General features: G+C 33.8%; 1 pseudogene; it reads left to right on the top strand.

The window, feature by feature from the left end:
• The first annotated feature begins 758 nt into the window (after nt 1-758).
• The window catches only part of LOC113268769 (peptidyl-prolyl cis-trans isomerase H-like), a 137,132-nt pseudogene continuing 117,422 nt past the window's right edge, over nt 759-20,468 (top strand).

A 20,468-nucleotide genomic window follows, 5' to 3' on the forward strand; every position in this document is an offset into this window, starting at 1 on the left:
AAATGATGTTTTTTGTTTATTTTCTTTCTCTCCACCTTCCTTGGAGCACAAGCACTATCTTTTCTCACTTATTCTCCAACTTCCTTAATAGAACCTGACACACAGCTGGCACTCAATAAATATTTGTCAAAAGAGCGAAGAACAGAGTGAGCACCAATAACAAACCAATGACTAAGATGAAAGACTTATTGTCCAACAACACAGACTATTCTAAGTGCTTTACATGCTTCAGTTCTCTTAATTCTCAGCACCACTCTTCGAGATGAGTAATTATTTCCATTATATAACTGAGAAATGGTGGTTTTGAAATTTTAAAGAACTGGCCTTTTATCATACATAACATTGAATTTGATCTTCTGCCACTTAGGAAAACATCTTCATAAGCTCTGATCATAAAGATTAAATTCCTCTGGACTGGTTCAGTGAGTCAAAGAAGTCAAACAAGAGGATATTGCTGGTGTCTTCAGCATAACACTCCATGAGAAATTTTCCTAGTATAAATCTAAGGAAAGAAAGTATAGCTGATCTTGAAACTTGGAGAAGGACCTTGACAGAGAAAAGCAATTCCAGAAACATTTAATGAGAATGGATCTCTTGGCATGGATGGCCAAGAAAACTAGCAGTAAAAATATTCAAATGTAAGTGTTTTTGTCCTATGATAAAATGTATTGTAACCTTTCTCTATCTCTCTCAAAGATTTATAAGAAAATTTCACATATAATGATTTTATGGTAGTGGAGATTTGAAGGTAATAAGAAATGGGCCCTGATGAGTCTGGGATGGGGTGGTTAAGAGAAATGCTTATTACCCGGTCCACTCTGAGGATTGAGACCAGTGAGACAATCTTTGCAACATATTCGAGAAGGCCAGCTATTTTGGACTTTCAAGAAGGTAAGCAGATGTACAAGTTGTGCCCATGAGTAATACTCTGAAGCCAAGTACATCAGGGAAATTGACTTTGGAGCAGACACAGAAATCTTCATACTCCAAATGATTAAGATGAAGGTGTTCCCTAAAGGGGCATGATAGTGAAATCTTGTTACATAAAGGAAAGGTCAAAGCTAGTCAGCCTACACTTGGGTTCAATCTGTTTAACAGAAGTATGGGAAGTTGATTATCTTTAAATTTAAAAATTTCTTATTAAGTGTGCCATTTTACTTTATGGCTTTCCTTATGTTTGCTCTGAGTGAAAGATGAATTTAACTATTAAAATTTTGGCAATACAATCACTCAAACATAAGAGATACCAATTTGTGCTAAAAATAACAGATAGGGAACTTTGGGGAAGAAAAGCATATAAAAGTAGGATGTGAAGTTTAGGGATAAAATAGTACCTTTTCTTTGAACTGCTCTATTAGAATTATTATAGCATATTTTTATCATAGTACAAAAATTAAGAATATTTTTCAAGTGAGTAATGAGCCAATTATCAGAGAGTAATTCAAACCAGTATTTTGTTTTTTATACTGTTCAAACACTTTTTTTTTTTTAATCATACAGACCAAATACCTTTACTTTTCAAAGCTCCTTAGTTTTTTGTTTTGAGAACCAAAAGATAGAATAAAAGAAGTTGTGCTATGTAGAGTGAAGACAAAAAAAAAAAAAAAAGTAACTAGAATTCATTTTTATTTAGCACCTCTTATATACTGTGCACTCTAAAATTATTATTTAATTTTTGAGATATTTTTATTGTATTCACTTTTAGATAATAAAGCAATTAGGCTTTAAAAGGATAAAGGGGGGGTAATCAGAAGGGGGAATGAAGCATGAGAGACTATGGACTCTGGGAAACAAACTGAGGGCTTCAGAGGGGAGGGGGGTGGGGGAATGGGATAGACTGGTGTTGGGTAGTAAGGAGGGCACATATTGCACGGTGCACTGGGTGTTATACACAACTAATGAATCATCGAACTTTACATCGGAAACCGGGCATGTACTGTATGATGACTAACATAATATAATAAAAGAACATTAAAAAATAAAATAAAAGGATAAGTGATTGTAAAATGTCACTGAACCGAAATTACCAAGGTTTTAAGCCTGACTGGGTTCCTATTCATTCCCATATACCAGCATTTCTCAAAATCTTACGGACACTCTATTCTGGTGTTAATGGAAGTAGTGAGTCACTGTTGACATTGTCAAATCCTGAAATGTGATAACCCTTTTATTTTGCTTGCTAAGTAGTGGATGCTACAAATATTCCTGATTCTTCATTTCGAATGCTCAGCTAAATTATGTAAAACTTCCAGTTTTTATTTCATTAATTTTTATTCTATTCCATTTTTCTAGGTACATGTAACTTCTATAATTCTTTGAAAAATTCAATGATTTAAAAAGTTAGACCTAAAAAAAAATGTTAGACCTGAGTTAGCCACTAAAGTTAGAATGTTATCACTCAAATACCAATTGTCTTTATTTTTAAATTAATTTTATTATATCAAATTAAATGTACATATGTCCTAAATATTGAGGAAAATTCAGAATTTAAGGAAAATATATTGTGATGTCTGGAAATAATAAAGGGGTTATGTTGTGGGCTACAGAGTAAATCTTTCTTAATTATTCAATAGTCTCTAAAATGCATGAAATCATATGAGTATAATAGAATAAAAAAACTCACAAAATACAATGAGATCTATCTTACCCAATCTTGAATTAGAAACAGAAAAAGAAATATATCGTTAAGCAGGCACATCTATATAATAGCTTATAACAATGAGTATAAAATTGTAAGCCTCAAGGGGAAATTTAGAATTTAAAATTTTCCCTTTTTGATATTCAAGTGAATTCACAAAGAATGAGAAGATACTTTGTTTGATTCTGAGATTAACAAAAATGCAGAAGCTTTACTCCATCTCTCCTTCTTCCTCCTCTCGTTCTGCCTCATCCTTGTTTCTTTCCCTAGTGATAAACCAGAAATTAAATTAGCATATATTTGTTTGCTGGTAATTTAATGGTTTGATTTTATGCTCTTTCATAAATGTCTTTGGTGTATTCCTGGATATATCTAAGTAACTGTGTCATAACAGCTCTGTCACAATACCAGAGTGGCCTCATCACTCTGCTCTGGCTTAGATCAAAAGTGAAGCTCCAGGGGCGCCTGGGTAGCGCAGTCGTTAAAGCGTCTGCCTTCGGCTCAGGGCGTGATCCCGGCGTACCGGGATCGAGTCCCACATCGGGCTCCTCCTGGGAGCCTGCTACTTCCTCTCCCACTCCCCCTGCTGTGTTCCCTCTCTCGCTGGCTGTCTCTCTGTCACATAAATAAATAAAATCTTTAAAAAAAAAAAAAAAAGTGAAGCTCCATCTTGACTAATTTATAGGCATAAACTGCACCACTTTCCCCAGCATTTTCTGCAAGAACTAGAAATAATGATATATAACAGGTTTACACTTTATAAGTAATGATACAGGACATAAGTTGTATTATCTTTTAATTTGTTGGGTTTTGGATATGATTTATTTATCTAATAGGTAGAATATTTGTTCTATAAAATTCCTAGCTAAATCTACTGGTGTAAATTGTATGTAATTAACAGTGTGATAAGTAAAGCATCATTATTTATATATGTATGTATTACCCATCAATCTAGACCTATATACGTGATACATACATGTGTTTGTACTAAAACATGTATAGGTGCTATGAGTTTAAACTTCAAGTTGAAGAAATAATACCTGTTGTTAGTGACCTTTTTTACCATCTATAGAAAAAGATTTGTGATAACTGGAATATAAGGTAAAGCAAGATTGTATAGTATATAGAAAACACCTCAAGGAATTCTGAGAAGAGAAATAATACTCATTATAAATTAGAATTATTACAGAAAGCTATCCATCATTCAACACTGCCTTAAAAAAAGACAACATTTTTATTTTTGCAATGAAAATGGGAAGACATTCCAGGAAAATAAGTATAGAATTGAACCTGTCTAAGTAAAGTAAGAAGGTAACAAGAATTTTATCTTTACTGGAGGAGAGAGTCTTTTACAGGGAATCAAAGGATTTAGTAGGAGCAATTTATTGAGAATCTTGAACATGGAAATTAAATAAAAAAATAAGTAGAGGGGCACCTGGGTGGCTTAGTCAGTTAAGCATCCAACTCTTGATTTTGGCTCAGGTCCTGAGATTTTGGCTCTGGGTCCTGAGATCCAGCCCTAGGTCAGACTGAGTCCTGAGATCCAGCCCTAGGTCAGACTGTGTTCAGCAGGAAGTCTTGTTGAGATTCTCTCTCTCCCTCTGCCCTCCCCCCCTCCATGCCCTCTCTCTTCCTCTCTCTCTCCACAACAAATTAATAAATCTTAAAAAAAAAAAAATAAGTAGAGCGATGCCTGGGTGGCTCAGTCAGTTAAGCATCTGCCTTCAGCTCAGGTCATGATCCCAGGGTCCTGGGATCAAGTCCCACATCAGGCTCCTTGCTCAGCAGGGAGGCTGCTTCTCCTTTGCTTGCCACTCCCCCTGCTTGTGTGTGCCCTTGCTCTCACTCTGACAAAGAAATAAATAAGGTATTTAAAAAAATAAGTAGATAAGAATAGCTTTTAGTAAAAAACAAATTTGGTTAAAAAACTCTAAGACTTTACTAGTTGCATTCTAAATTTATCTTTGAATATTCTTAAAATAATATACATAAAAATGTATTAACATATCACATGTAAATATATTATGTATAAATAAAACACATTCAAATATATCATATGTAAATAAAACATATATCCATTTTAGAATCAAATCCCGACCAACAAACTTAATGCCTGAATCTGGTGCTTACACCTAGTTCAGAAAAGAAAGGTCTACCTTGTTTTAAAACAACAAGGAAACAATACTGTGGATTAAAGAAACAAACATCCCTGCTGCTCAGTTAGAAATTTGAAAACTCTATTCACTTTGCCAATTTTTTCCCAGGGTTTGTATGAATTGCTAGTTTCTACATCCATATAGAGATCTCACTTGTCAGAAGTAGAAAGGGTGACTTGGCTGGTGGAACTGTATTAGCTCCTGGTAGGTTTAGGGCCCTTGAAAAAGATGTAGTTGTGAGCAGAGATTAAAAATTAGTCCTAGTTGGGGCATCTGGTGGCTCAGTCAGTTAAGCATCTGCCTTCTATTCAGGTCATGATCCCAGGGTCCTGGGATCCAGCCTTGTGTCAAGTTCCTTGCTCAGAGGGGAGTCTGCTTTCCCTCTTCCTCTGCTTCTTCCCCACCTCTGCTCGTGTTCTCTCTCTCTAATAAATAAATAATATATATATATATATATATATATATATATATATATATATATATATATATATAAGTCCTAATAGTCACACATGCTATTTATATAAATATTTTGTTCTACTTGTAGAAAAATTAGAAATTGGGTAAGATAAAGTCTTGTGAAAAGAACAACTGATGAGAAAAAGGACTCTGGATGACTTTAAAAGATTAAAATCAAACTAAAGACACAAAAGTAAATAAAAATGGGAGGCAGCAAAGACTAAAATGAGCCTATGAAAATTTTAATGACTGATGTTAAAAGCATACTTGAGAGGCTCTTTAAGAGTACACTTTAAGAGTGTACAGAAACAAGCCAAAGAGCTGAAAATTATGAGAGAAGAGATGAAGGAACAAAGAGCCATCTGGAAATTACAGGTGTTTCAAAGAAGTAATTGGGATACAAACTAAAATCACACTTGGAACTGAAGGAAATTTTACTGGGCTGAAAATAGCACTAAGTATGCAAATTTAAGTAAAATTAAAATTTATAAAAATAAAACAGAACCAGATGCATTCTGGGCACTTCTGTTTCTTGAAACATAGCCAACTCAATAACTAGAAAACCCAAATGCTACAAAAGTCCTAGAAATTCTTAATGAAATATCAGAAACATAATTTAGATTTATAGTTGAATGTGAAAGTTTGTAGGAGAAAATCTTACAAACAATAAACAACAGCCATGACAAAACATAGAAAACAAGAGTTGGTGTTTCAGCTGTACTCAAGGTTTTGGGAAGGGCTCGGGGAATGATTGTTGGCCAACAAACCAAATGGAATTTCAGAATTAAATATTTTTATTGAAGTGTAACATACACAAAGAAAGGTGTACTAATTGATGAATTTTCTTAAAGTGGAATAAACCCACCTAAGTACTAGTCTGATCAAGAAATTGAGCATTGCGGGGCGCCTGGGTGGCATAGCGGTTAAGCGTCTGCCTCCGGCTCAGGGCGTGATCCCGGCATTATGGGATCGAGCCCCACATCAGGCTTCTCCACTATGAGCCTGCTTCTTCCTCTCCCACTCCCCCCGCCTGTGTTCCCTCTCTCTCTGGCTGTCTCTATCTCTGTCAAATAAATAAATAAAATATTTAAAAAAAAAAAAGAAATTGAGCATTGCAAGCTGTTCACATTCTACATATCAGTTTTATCAAGGATGTTTTTTACTCTTTTAAATTATTAAAAATATTCACAATGAAAAAGAAGGCAAATTAAACCTGATTTTTAAACTTTTTAAAATTCCATTTTGTTTTTATAATCTTCATTTAATTTCTCTGGAATTTTAGAATTAATTCAGAAAACACGGAAGCTAAAATCATATCAAGCGATTTACAAACATTCCTATAGACTTTTTATGTTTTAGTTATTATATGGAATCTGCAGCTTATCATGTAATACCATATAGAAAAACAATACAAAGGCTTGTCTACTTACAGCATGATTAATATTATAACTTTTGTTTTGCTAATATACCTAATAAACTCAACAGAAAACAGTAAAATAATAGCCAGACAGCACAAATCTAGTAAACAAATGATGATGGATGGTTGCTTCAAATAAAGTTATCACAGATAGACTTAGTATTTTCAATGAGTTTTACTTCAGATTATGTATGTGAACCAGCTTGTTTTTTAGACAGTGACCTTTCAATAAATATGCAACCGACCATTAGTGTTAGAAGCAAATATATTCATTTTGGAAGTTTTGGGTTCAATTTTTATATAAAATTCTGTTCAAAATAGTCATACCATTGTTAAGAGAATAAACTTTTAATCCAAGCAATTTATAATTGAAGGACTCACTAGAGATGTAAGAAAGTACTAATGAGAAATTTTAATATGATTGACAAATAATACTGGTTAAATGAAATATGAAACAAACAAAAAAACCCCAATAAAGACCAAACTACCTCATATTAATTAGCCACAATGAATCACAGAAAAGCATTACTCTTTCTGTTCTTAATCTTTTTGAGTGTAGATAAAAGGGATCTGTGAGAACAGAGACTCCACCTAAGAAGGGGAAATTGATGAAGATTTTTAAGAAAATTTGGGGTCAGGGAAGATGTGTCATAGAAAAGAAAAACATACTTTTAGAGAGATCTGCCTTGGGAATCTCAATAAAATTCAAGAAAATATTAACTTCTTAAACCAAAGGAAGTAGGATGAGATGGAAATATATAGAATATAATGAAGAAGGGGTAGTAGGGAGCAGAAGAGACTTGGAAAAACATAGGAGTCCTTTGACTAAGTGGAGAGGTGAAGACCCAAGAAACAATAACATAATTTAAACTTCATTTTTTGTAACTGTAAAACACAAAATTGACAATGCAGAAATTATAATTAGAATTGTGTAGGATAAAATGAGAATGTTTACACAATCACAGTTTACTAAATGCAACCTTATTCTGGTGAAATTATAAAATTTTAAAGCAAAGAAAGAATCTCCCAAGTAGACTGGCCAATATAATATGCAAAACAAATGAAAGGTGCTTGCTATAAAAATAAAAGAAAGCAAGAACAAATTGGGCATAAATGTCATCTGAAGTTAGCAGAAAAAAACAAATGGAAAGAAAATAGTTTTGAGAGAAAATGTTGAATAGAGAGCATTGAATATAAGAGGACTCAGTAAGCAGGAAAACTTGAATCCTTCCTAAAAATAAGTTGCTCCACATTAGAATCTTAGGAAATACAGTGAATCAATGTAAATAACTAAAAAATATCAGAAACAATAGGAAAAAACAATTAATGGGTGCTACTGAAAAAAATTAAAAGCATATATAGAATTGAAGCCAATTCACACTTTCATTGATGGGTACTGAAATGTTTAAAATGCAATTTAAAGATAAATTATATAATTTTAGACGAGAATAATTTAGATTAAGATCCATTAATTTACGAGTATAATTTGAAAATGGGGGTGGTGACAGTATAAAGAAATGTTGGTGAATTCCTGTCATTTCAGAAAGAGAAACAATAAATACTTTTCGATGTTATATTTTGATGCTAATAAAATAATATATTTCAATTATGTTAACAATAGAAAATAAAGCTAGTTATCTACTAGGTTATATGGGAAAATGTAGAAAACTATAGGAAGACAACCTTATAAGTTATGACTGGATTTTGGGAGATCGAGTGAAAATATTTTATGATTCCGTAAAAGCAGGTTCTTAAAATAATATAACTTAGATATTAAACAACTTATCTATATGCAAGATCAGACTTGTCAAACCCCAAGACGAGCCATTCTTGAGGACTCAAAATTTTTTGTTGTTTTCTATTAACACTGGAAATAAGGCAGTAAATATATCATTAATGGAGTCCAGCTTTTTAAGAATGAACTAATCTTTGCTTAACTTATGTGTGCCATTATCACTATCAATTTATTAAACATTAAACCTGTTGTTCAATGTTTTATATAAAGTGCATTTCTGTAGGTAAAATTTTAAATCATATTTCACTAATATCTTCTTATAATTTTTGTATTTTTTTCAGAAAATATGTGCATAAATATATCACACAAAACATGTGGTCAAATAATCTTTGCCTTATAATACATAATGATGTATTAGCTTGCCTTTATCAGTGTTAGCATTCCTAAAATTCAAGTCTATAAGATTTGCAGTACCTTTTTATTTGCAAAAATACATTTAAATTTATTTAAATAATTAAATTGTCTTGCTATAACTGTTTGTTGCAGTAATATATGGTCACCAACATCTCAGTCAAGTCACAGTTTAGACAGTTTGAGTCTGTTTGTAACAGATTTCTAATACCTCATGCAGTTATTAATTTAGTGACTACTATATAAAATGTCAAGAACGTATTAAAATATTAGATTGTAGTTTTCATTTTTCATATTTAATTCATGTCATAAATATATATATGTATATATAATGCTCTTGTAGATTTCAGTAATTTTGTTCTAAGCCCTCCAGATTCCAGGTGTTCATCACTGATGTATGCTTCAGAAGAGAAAATATGTAAGATTATTTTAATCGCCATGAGCAATCATTGACTAATTTGCGATATGCTTACAGAATGCAATAATGGCATATTTGCAAAATCATGCCTCTTACCTGAACCTTTTCATCCATGCTTTGCCAAATTTATTTTCCCCTCCTAGGTTTTTTTTTCCTGTATTAAACATTCTTAAGACTGAAGTGGAGCAATATCTATTCGTGACATGCTCAAAATAATGACTTCAATCATCGTCATCTTTCATCTGTTTTTCACCAGTTTATTATTTTTGGCTCACTGTGCAGTGATGCAAAGGAATTCAAGAACGAATCCTGAAATAGTATCTTTTCACATCAAGTTTTCCTGCTGTGACCATGGAGACATTTTTCCCCAAGAGGATCCTTCTTCCTATCTTGCTGATGATGAGGTCTTTGGGGCCTTTCTATTTAGACTACTGCAATCTTAGCTTTTGCTGGACGCCTAGCATATATGAATAAAGTGCCAGCTGGCGTAAAAATTTTTAACTAGAAATACGGTTTCAAACCATCTGGAGTTTACAACTATAGAGTTGGATTATATTGTTTTTCATCCTGGCAATTTCTAATTGAAGATGCTTATCTTGACCAACAGTGTTCAAAATCATGTTGTGACCCATTGCCTATTTCTATGTTTAACTTTTTAACATTGACTTTTCTAAATTGGAATTGTTTTTGCATTTCAATAATGTAAAAGAAAGTTGTATAATTTAGTAGATTAATAGGCATGCATGATATGAAGACTCAGAAATGCCACCATGAGCCCTGGCTCTTCCTCTGATGCATTTTATCATAAGGGCAGAAGGAAAACTTGAGACATATTTTTAGGGCCTATTCTGTATCAGGGAATTCTAGGATGCTTTGTGTCAATGTCTAAGATACAAGAGTTCACTTGTCACAGATTAATTTATTTAGCTCCAACATTTCTGTGAGAAACTCCCATTTCACAGATGATTAAAAGGAAATTCAGAGATGTTAGATGACTTGTATCTAAAATTATGGGACCCGAATTAATGAATTTTTGTCTAGGTAACCTGAGTAGAGACCGTATATTCATTCTTAAAACTAAGATATCCAGTTTGACAAATATTATCTTCTGTAACCTCACAATACCATTAAAGGTCAATATTATTATTAACATTTCACATTTAGGAAGCAGTTTAAATGGTATGTCATTTAAAATGAACTGGTCATCACCATTTACCTAAGTATGCATTTTCTCCTAAATTACCTGCTTATTCACTGCTACCTTCACGCAGTTTGACCAAGACAAAATCTGAAAGTCATCTATGACTGAATTCTGCCAAGTTTCATTCTTAATATATTTATCGAATGATTATTTACCACGTGGCTGCTCTATTCCAGACTCTGAAAAAGATCAGTCAGTTTAAACTCTATATTCAAAGCAGCCAATAAATAAGCCAACAGACCTTCAGGGGCACACAACTTCAGCTTAAACAGTAAAGAAAAACCTCTGAGAAACCTGAATGAAGTGAGGGAGTAAACCATGTGAGTTTCTTTACATTTCTCCAATTAATGCACATTTCCTCATCTCCACTACTATTACCCTTATCAATAGTACACATTTCTGGGCATTTCGTTTCTCGTCATTCTTCTTGTTGTATTTAGAGTTGAACATTTCATTTGTCACCTCCTAAGGAAAGTCCTTCAACAGTTCCCAAGAAAATGAAGTCTGAGTGTTTTAATAATGCATACCTAGAGCACTTTTTTTATAGCATATAAGGAACTGTTCTGTAAAATATTCTTGACAGCTTCATGCTCTCTCTTTTCCACCTACACATGACTAGTATGTCTACTCCCTCAGGACTCAGTCTAGCTGTTCTTGTCTCTGGGAAGATTTCCTAGACAAAGTTTGGTATTTCCTCTTACCTAAGAAATACCTTAGGTACTTCCAAATGAGAAGCATTTACTAAGCTATGGTAAACTGTGTATCAATTTATCTTCCTTCCTTAATATTGAGGGAAGGATCTGTTGCACTTGCATGAAACTTAATGTCTTCCTTATATTCCTAATTTATTAAATAATTGTGGCAAAGAAATAAATGAGTTAACAATAAAACCTATTTCTATGGTTATGCTATTAGCAAATATGAGAGTGAAATTGGAACTTAGCTTAATCAGAATCTAAATTATGTGGTCTTTCTACTAGATCACACAGATTCTGGGAAAATTATTTTATACTTTCAGTGTTTTTTAGATTCATATTTCTATCTATTTAGATTCATATTTCTATCTATTTATTTTCTACAGTGATCTAAACGTGTGATATTTGAAAACCATGCACGGGCATAGAAAGAAACTTATCCTGTGAAGTATTTATTAATTATGAACACAGTTCAGCAGTACCATTAGATGTACATGGGTTACTGCTTGCGACCTTCTGAATCAAGAAAATAGACAAGTATGAGGTAGTAACTTATACGTTACCAATTAGTTCCGACTGTATTCAAAAAAATTTTCATATATTTGTACTATAGTCACACAGAAAAAGATACTTACTATTCATTGCCTCTTTCTTGCCCAATTGTTATTTTAAGATTAAGTCTGCTTAACACATTATTGTATCAGTAAATGCTGCTCACAGAATCTGTTCACATTACCAAAGGCTACCCTTAGTGTCCCTGTGAACAGAATTGTAGTAAAAGTATTCTAATGCACAGGCCCTTATGACATCAGTACTAATGAAAGAAAAAGATTCCACTGACAACAGTTTCAAAGAAGGTTCCCATACTAATGGGCAAAAAATGAATAAAATAACCATGGATTTGTTGAATTTACATAAGGTAAAATAATATAAATAAAGTAGTCTTCGTTATTTAGGAAATGAATCCAAATGAAGAGCTTTTGTCTTCTGTCTATAAACTGAACTCTGTGACTGAGGAAGTTTTGGGACAAGTGAAGAGTGAATGGTGAAACGGCATAATATATCAGCTTTTCAACCACATTAGCAGTGCACACATAGGATGCCCTAAACAATGATATTTCTATGTCAGAACAATATGCATTTCTATTGGTTAAATGGCTACATCAATGTTTTTAAAAGTTGTAAGTTTAACTCTTCCACACAGAAAAGTGTAATATAAGTATTAATTTTAAAGAAAAATGTTTTCTTATACCATTGCCTCTACTTGAAAAGCTGCCCACTCACTTTCTCAATCAAAATTGTATTCATCATTCATCTCAGAGGGCTACTCTAACCCCAAAGACTCCTAATGGCTCCAAACAGTAACGAGCTCTCCTTTCCCTTCCTTCTTTCTTTCTTTTCCTTTCTTTTCTCCTTCCTTCCTTCCTTCCTTCCTTCCTTCCTTCCTTCCTTCCTTCCTTCCTTCTTCCTTCCTTCCTTCCTTCTTTCTTTCTTTCTTTTTTTCTTTTTTTCTTTCTTTCTTTCTTTCAACTTCCTTATTTATTTTATTAACATTCACCACTTTATTTTAGTTGTTATGTGTCATGGTCTCCACTTTCAACTGTCAGGTACATGAAGACAATGCTCTGTCTTACCCGACTTTAGATTTTTAAAAACACTAAGTACATTATTTTGGAAATCACACAAAGAAATACAAATATTAGAAAATTTAATTGAATAGGATCATGGTCTCTAAGTTCCCATTATAACTGTAGCATCCAGATGTTGTTATTTAAGGCTGACCAATAATATTGACCTAATGCACAATTGTAGTTTAAGGGTTTATGGTGGGTTGGTATTGGGAGAAAATTCTCTATGGGAATCATATGGCTACATGTTGTACAAGCAGAGGCACTTGCTCTTCATTCCAGACAAACTTTGCAAGGATGGTTATATAGCAAACAACCATGGAAGATAGAAATGATATTTCCTTCTGGATCAGAGGGAATACCAATAAGGTGAAATCAGACTCTTCACAGCTGGTTACAGGGATATCTGTAAAGCAATAAGAAAGTTATTGAGTATAGTGATAGAAAGAACTGTGCACAAATTGGGCCACATTTATGCCTCTTGAAGTTGGTTAAGTGCTTCCAAAATAATTTGAGTAATGAAGATGTAGATGAATTTAAAATGGTGACTTGATATTTATTAAAATTACAGAAATATAGCCCATAACAAGGAGAAAGATGCCAATATTTTCCCATTCTATATGAAGCCTTATTCCTTAGTTTTAGTAAATTAAATAATCATAAACAGATAAAGAGTAACAGACATTAGTTTAATTTCTTACTTTGCTGGTGCAATACATTTAAAACACTTCTTCCTTCATCTCACTTGGGTAAATTATTATGTAGAAATATCTTTTTTTTTTTTTTAAAGATTTTATTTATTTATGTGACAGAGAGACAGCCAGTGAGAGAGGGAACACAGCAGGGGGAGTGGAAGAGGAAGAAGCAGGCTCACAGCGGAGGAGCCTGACGTGGGACTCGATCCCGGCACGCCGGGATCACGCCCTGAGCCGAAGGCAGACGCTTTAACGACTGCGCTACCCAGGTGCCCCTTTTTTTTTTTTTTTTTTTTTAAAGATTTTATATGTAGAAATATCTTAAGCCAATTATTATTATTGCTTTTTTTATACATCAAATATTCTAACCTGTTCATCAACTTGAACTGTTATTTTTTACCGAAGACTTTTTAGATAAACCTTTTCTTTTTTTTTTTTTTTTTTAAAGATTTTATTTATTTATGTGACAGAGAGACAGCCAGATAGAGAAGGAACACAGCAGGCGAGTGAGAGAGGAAGAAGCAGGCTCCCAGCAGAGGAGCCCGATGTGGGACTCGATCCCGGAACGCCGGGATCACGCCCTGAGCCGAAGGCAGACGCTTTAACGACTGCGCCACCCAGGCGCCCCTAGATAAACCTTTTCATCATCAATCCTGTCTTTAATTCAAGCATGAAGTTATTTATAATATTGTATTAGTACTTTTAAATAATTTGCTAAGCACCAAGTTTTTTTTTCTTTTTTTCCCCAGCCTAAGGCAAATTCATGTACCATTAAAATGCTCTCAGAGCTCATTAGTTATCAGTTATGAATTCATACCAATTCTTGTTTCAAAACATTCTATTTTTTCATTAAAAAGATACATTATACATTACTTTTCTGTCTTCACTATTATTTAGAGTTGTGATAAGCTTTTAATTATGAACATTTAGAAACTGTATCCTTTATCAAAAGGGACTTTCTGAGATCTTCTTTGCTACCAGGACTAGAGGAGATGAGACAACATAAAACCACAATAAGAAAGCAACTTGTAGATTACAAGTATCATAAGTTTTATTTGTGGCCTAATAATATTGGGTCACTTTTGTAAATTTTCAGTAAATACTGGAAAAGAAGAATTGTACTGTGACACAGAATTTATTATATACCTTGAAATTTTACCTTATTGGTTATGATATTCAGGTGTTTTGTTGTCCATCTTATTTTTGGTATTTTATCTGTTAGGACTAAGAAAGTTATATTAAAGTCACCTGTTACCAGTGTCTTTCCAGCTAACTATAATTAAATTCTTGTCACTTATGTTATATGAAATTCACTGCTGTGTAATTAGTTCAAAGATATAATGATAACATCTTCACAGTGAGTTACAGTCTTTAACATTAAAAGTTCTATGTACTATTTTGTTTAATGTATTTTGTTCTCTTCATATCTAATATTAGAGAATTCTCTTTGCTTTTCTTTTTTGCCTGAATATAACTATGATTCTCTTTTTATTTTCAAACTCCTGATAAGTTAACTTTTGGTCTGTCTCTAATATGGAGCATTTGGTGAGATTTTAACCTATAAGTCAATCTGAAAAAAATTTTCTCTTATAAGAGACATAAGCTAAACTTTTTATTGACATAAATAACATGTTTGGACTCCTTTTTGTCATATTAATTCACCTTTACTCTTTTTGTGTAGTATTCTTTACATGTAGAACATGTAAGTATACATATACACACATTTCTTTCTATGTGGCTCCTCCTATATTGAGAGAAGTATTTTTATTCTTATGGTGAACTTTACGCCTACAGCTTAATATAAAACCTTGTGTCCCCTCCTTTTCTATACGTGTCTATGAGTTCCCTTTTATAAGCAACAAAATTTGACTTACAAATTTTTATTCCCTTTCCCCCTCAAATTCTTCCAATAGAAATCAATGTTAGTGGTCTGTTTTAGTGTATTTTGTTGGCTCTTAAATACACTTACTTTCTACTTTCTGGTTTGTAAGAGAGACAGAAATGCACTAACTAGAAAGAAACAAATGGGGAAAATTGATAAATTGTACTTCATTAAATTAAGAACTGTCCTTTAAAAACATTATTTAGGCAATCTACAGAGCTAGAGAATATATTTGCAGGACTTATAATTAATAATGGAGTTATAATATCTCTATATGTAGATAAACGATTGATTGATACATAGATGGATAGATTTGATGGATAGATAGAGCCTACAAGTCAATTAGAAATAGAGAAGATAATGACAGAGAAATTAATAGACAAATGGGCAAGAGAATAAAAAAGCTACCTTACAAAATAACATATCCAAATGGCCAAAAGAAATGTGGCAGTATGCTCAACCTCTTTAAAAATCAGGAAATTGAAACTACTGTGATATATTACTACCCCATACACCCATGAGGGAAATCTTTATTTTTAAGTTTGGCCTAGCCATATGACTTCATTTTACCAATGAAATATGAGCAGAAGTGATATGTATAACTTCCTAGCAGACGGTTTACAAGCCTTTGTTTGATTCATTCTACCATTGAAGCTCCTTGTTGAGTCTCCATCAGCCTGAGTCATTGAAAATCTACAACAAATAGCCCCCCAGTGACATGTTGAATCTGTAGTTTGAGCAAGAAATAAAGATTTGCTATGGTAAGAGAATTTCTTTCTTAACATCACTGTTGCTGTTTCAAGAGGCAAAAATTAACTAATCAAATACTAATATTCTTCAGGAGGTCCTTCTAAAGAGTAAGCCAAGATGCTTCATAGTGGGGATATTTAGGAACTGAAAATTGCTTAATGCAATCCTACTGTACCAAGTGTTAACGCAGTAGATGCTGCTGGATCAAAGCTTTGACCAGAGTCATTGTGTCACATAGCTGCAATGACAATTCTTGGAACCTGATCCATGGACACATCATACAATTATCGTGCTCTTTTACCATGAACGATGAAGTAGAAGGACAAGATTGGAGGCAATGGTTCTTACTTCATTATGTAGTAAGCTTTAAGGATTTGACTTATCCCTAATACTGCTGAGGGATGAGGTGATGTTTTGCCAGCTGTGCAGTGTATAAATCATAGAACTTATGTGTAGAGGTTCTAATCTCATTGTCTGAAATCTGGCCCTGATATGTCACTGAATGCTACCCCACCCATGACAGAAACTTGCACCTGCATTTCTTCTCTTTCTGCTAGTTTCTCCCAGTAAAACTGTCGCTGCTTTTTGTACTTCCTGGTCATATGCCCTTGATTTCTTGCTACTAGTGGCATCTACCTTGCCTTTTAGAAAGCAGGCATATCTGCCTGAAAGATAAGTTATACCAGGCTAACACTAACCACCCATCCACAGGCAGGACTGACAGAATCCTAAAACCCTCTGTCCTCTTAATAGCTACTTTCAGCTATGTATTAGGAATTTGGGAAATCAAATAATGGATCAGTGTCTTGAATGCTACTTCTGAAGTACTGGGACACAAACCTCAGTGTCCCTGCTTGCATCACTCTTTTGTCCCCTTTCTTGACTCTTTTGAGCTATTGAGAAGTCTGAACTGAAGCCTAGAAATGGTGGAACACCAGGTGGATGCCTTACTATCTTCTAATTTCCCATTGCTGACCAAACCAACAAGAACCACTTCCATTGCCTTTGTCCTATTCCATGTGTTTTGCTTTCCAGTTGATAAAACATGCCTTGCCTGCTATGGCTATCTTCATTCTGGAATGATTGTAATTAAAGGTTCTACAAGTAATCAATGGTTGTGAAGATAGGATAGTAGATTGGAGTCAAGGCAATTCCCAAGTTCTCACTAAGAAAATTGACTTGGATATGAATCAGAAGCTAGGGAATATTTCTAAAGTAGAAGTCCCACACATGACCAGAGGACAGCATCTAACCTCAGAATTTTGGTGGTGAGGGAGTGTATACTATGGAAGAGGACTATCACTCAGACCACCACAAATTTTTGTTGTATCTCTCAGCCTTCTTCACTCATCTGTGCTCAGGCTGAATTTGATGTCTGGTAATGGGTGTGGCAGGGAGAGGGAGGGTGGCTTTTCTGATGTCTCCTAAAAGATACTACCCTGCTTCAGTCTCTTCAATGACTTCTTGTCTTTCTCTATCAAATTATGCTAGAAAAAGAACATCTAATAAATCTATCAAATATGCATTCCAAGACAGACAGTTCTGCAGAATCTGTTTGAGTTTTTCCTCCCAGCAAAATATCAGGAAGTCTCTTGTCACTGGAGGAGGCTTGGGAGCAAGCCCTCTTCTAATTAACTTTTTTCTTCTTCTCTGCACTGAAGTGGTGGATGCAACTTCAGTTGCAGTGGATGTTAACTCCTCAACATGTGCCTTGTCTTTGAACACAGATAATAGGTCCTGTGATATGATCTGATGCTTTTGAATTGCCTGATTGCTTGCCTATCATTCATATTTCCACCCTTGTTTTAAGAGTTCAACAGTTAAATGTACTCGATAATTTTTCCAAAGCTTCTCCAATCATTTGGAGCTTTCATTTTGCAAGGCTCTCAAGGAAGAGTTTCTGGGAACAGTATTTTCTGAAATCTTATATATTCAAGATTATATGTCTGTTGCTATAATAATTGAAATTCTCCTTGGCTTGGACTTTTTTCCTTTGAATTTCTCACAGGTGTTTTTGCTTATTATTAAAGTTAAAACTCTGATGATAACATGATTTTCTTTCCCCTTTAATAAGTTGATACCTGCGTGATGTACAAAGGATCTCTTTTTATCTTTAAAGTCCAACAACTCTGTGATGATATATCTCATTGTTGACTTTTCTTTATTGATACTTACAGGTACCCAGTATGAAACTTTGTTCTGATTCATTTTTTGTTTTTCTTCTTTATATGTATCCCAGTCATACATACATTGTCTCTTAGATTTTCTTCTCTATCATTTCCTCTCTACTCCTACTTACCACTTTATTTCATTTTCATTTTCTTGGCTTTTCTTATTACTATCCCTTCATATTCTATCAATGGTACCTCTTCTTCCTTGTCATCCTTGTAATTTTTTTCTGAAATGAGGTTATTCCTTTTCTTCTTTACCTTTTTAGTTCTCTATTACTATAATAAACTATCCTAAATCTTGAAACATTAAAAAAACAAAATACTCACTTATTTTGCTTCAACTCTGTTTTTTTAGCAGGGCTTGAAGAGAAGCATGTGTCTCTATTCCACCTGGCATCAACTCAAATGGTTTGCCTGGGACTGGAAGATCCTCTTCAGAGATGGCTCGCTCGTATGGCTATCATCTGAGTGTTCTGATGGAGCCTCAGTTCCTTTTCATGTGGACTTCTCCATCTCAGCTGGGCTTACTCGCAGCAAAGTGCCTGGTTTACAAAGGCAGGCATTCCAAAAAACAAAATTTGAGGTAGTGGCAGAGACCATATTGCCTTCTATAATTTGCCTCAGAAGTCAAATGTTTTCACTTCTGCTGTATGCTAGTACTAGTACAGTATAAGAGCTTGCCAAGATTGAAGGGAGGAACATAGACTTTATTTTATAATGGAGGAGTGTCAAGGTTCTAGAAGAGCATATGGGACAGGACATAGAGTTGCAGCCATATTTGAATAATATAATCTGCCACATTAACTGAAATATTTGATTCCAGTTTCACACTTTAGTCAACTCCTATTTCTGTCCTTAAAAATATATATTTTATGTGTAAAACTTTTTCATAATTTTAACTCCATATTTTTCTTCTTTTTCTTTACTGATCAGTGCTCTGTATTTATTTTTCTAGATTATTTTGATGACACAACTCATTTATGAAAAGTTGGATTTTCACAGACTAGCCATTAATAGAAGGTTAGAGATATGGATAAAGGTTGCTTGCCCAGTTTCTTAGTTTATCTGTTATTAGTGACAGGTAATTTATTAATTAATGAAGCATTCAAGACAAGAATTCACCCCCCTTTTTGCCACAGAATTTCCAGTGTCCTTTTCTCCCAATACTCTGGTGCTCAATCCTGATCTATTTGTTCTTAGATTCACTTGCTTTGATCTCCACTCAGGATGGAGTCCATTCCTTTTGGAGGCTAATATTTGCTGGTATTTTCACACTTTTGCAAAACCTTAACACTCTCCATTTTCCCTGATGCATGAACTACCCTGCAACAGCAAAACAGACTTTCATATCAATTTTGCCTGGTTCAGATACTCACTTCTCTCATATTCTTCGGTAGAAATGTCATTCACATACCATAAAATTCATGCATTTAAAGTTTAAAACTCAGAGGTTTTAATAAGTTCACAAGGTTTTACAAACATTACACTATCTAATTCTAGAATATTTTCATCACCCCAAAATGAAATCCCCTGTCTTCAGAGGGGAGCCTTCCTGAAAACCACTAATTTACTTTCTGTTTGTATGGATTGGCTATTCTGAACATTTCACAGGGGTTGAATCATATGGTAAGTGGCTTTTTGTGTCTTTTTTCTTTCTTTTTGCATATCTTCTCATAGTGCATCCAATTTGTAGCAGGGATCAGTACTTCATTGCTTTTTGTGGCTGATTTTTCTAGTATGTCATTATTCCACTCTTTTTAATCCATTCATCAGTTGATGAGCATTTGAGGTGTTTTCACTGTGGCTATTATGAATAATATGAACATTTGTGTGTAGTTTTTGTGTGAACATAGGTTATCAATTGTCTTGAATATATAACTTTGAGTAGAACTTCTGGGTCATATGGTCAACTCTCTGGAATGTTCAGAGGAATTGCAAAGATGTTTTCCAAAGTGGCTGTAATGTATTACATTTTTACCAGCAATGTATGAGGGTCCCAGTTTCTCAGCATTATCATTAACACTTGCCATTGTCCATCTTTTTTTATTATAGCCATCCTTGTGGATCTGAAATGGTATCTCATCATCCTTTAGATTTGCATTTCTCTAATGACTAATGATGTAGAACATGTTTCATATGCTTAATGGCTATTCATGCATTTTCTTTGGAGTAATATCTATTCAAGTCATTTGCCAATTTTTAATTGGGTTATTTG

The sequence above is a fragment of the Ursus arctos genome, unplaced genomic scaffold (genome assembly GCF_023065955.2).
Source record: "Ursus arctos isolate Adak ecotype North America unplaced genomic scaffold, UrsArc2.0 scaffold_2, whole genome shotgun sequence".
NCBI classification, from domain to species: domain Eukaryota; kingdom Metazoa; phylum Chordata; class Mammalia; order Carnivora; family Ursidae; genus Ursus; species Ursus arctos.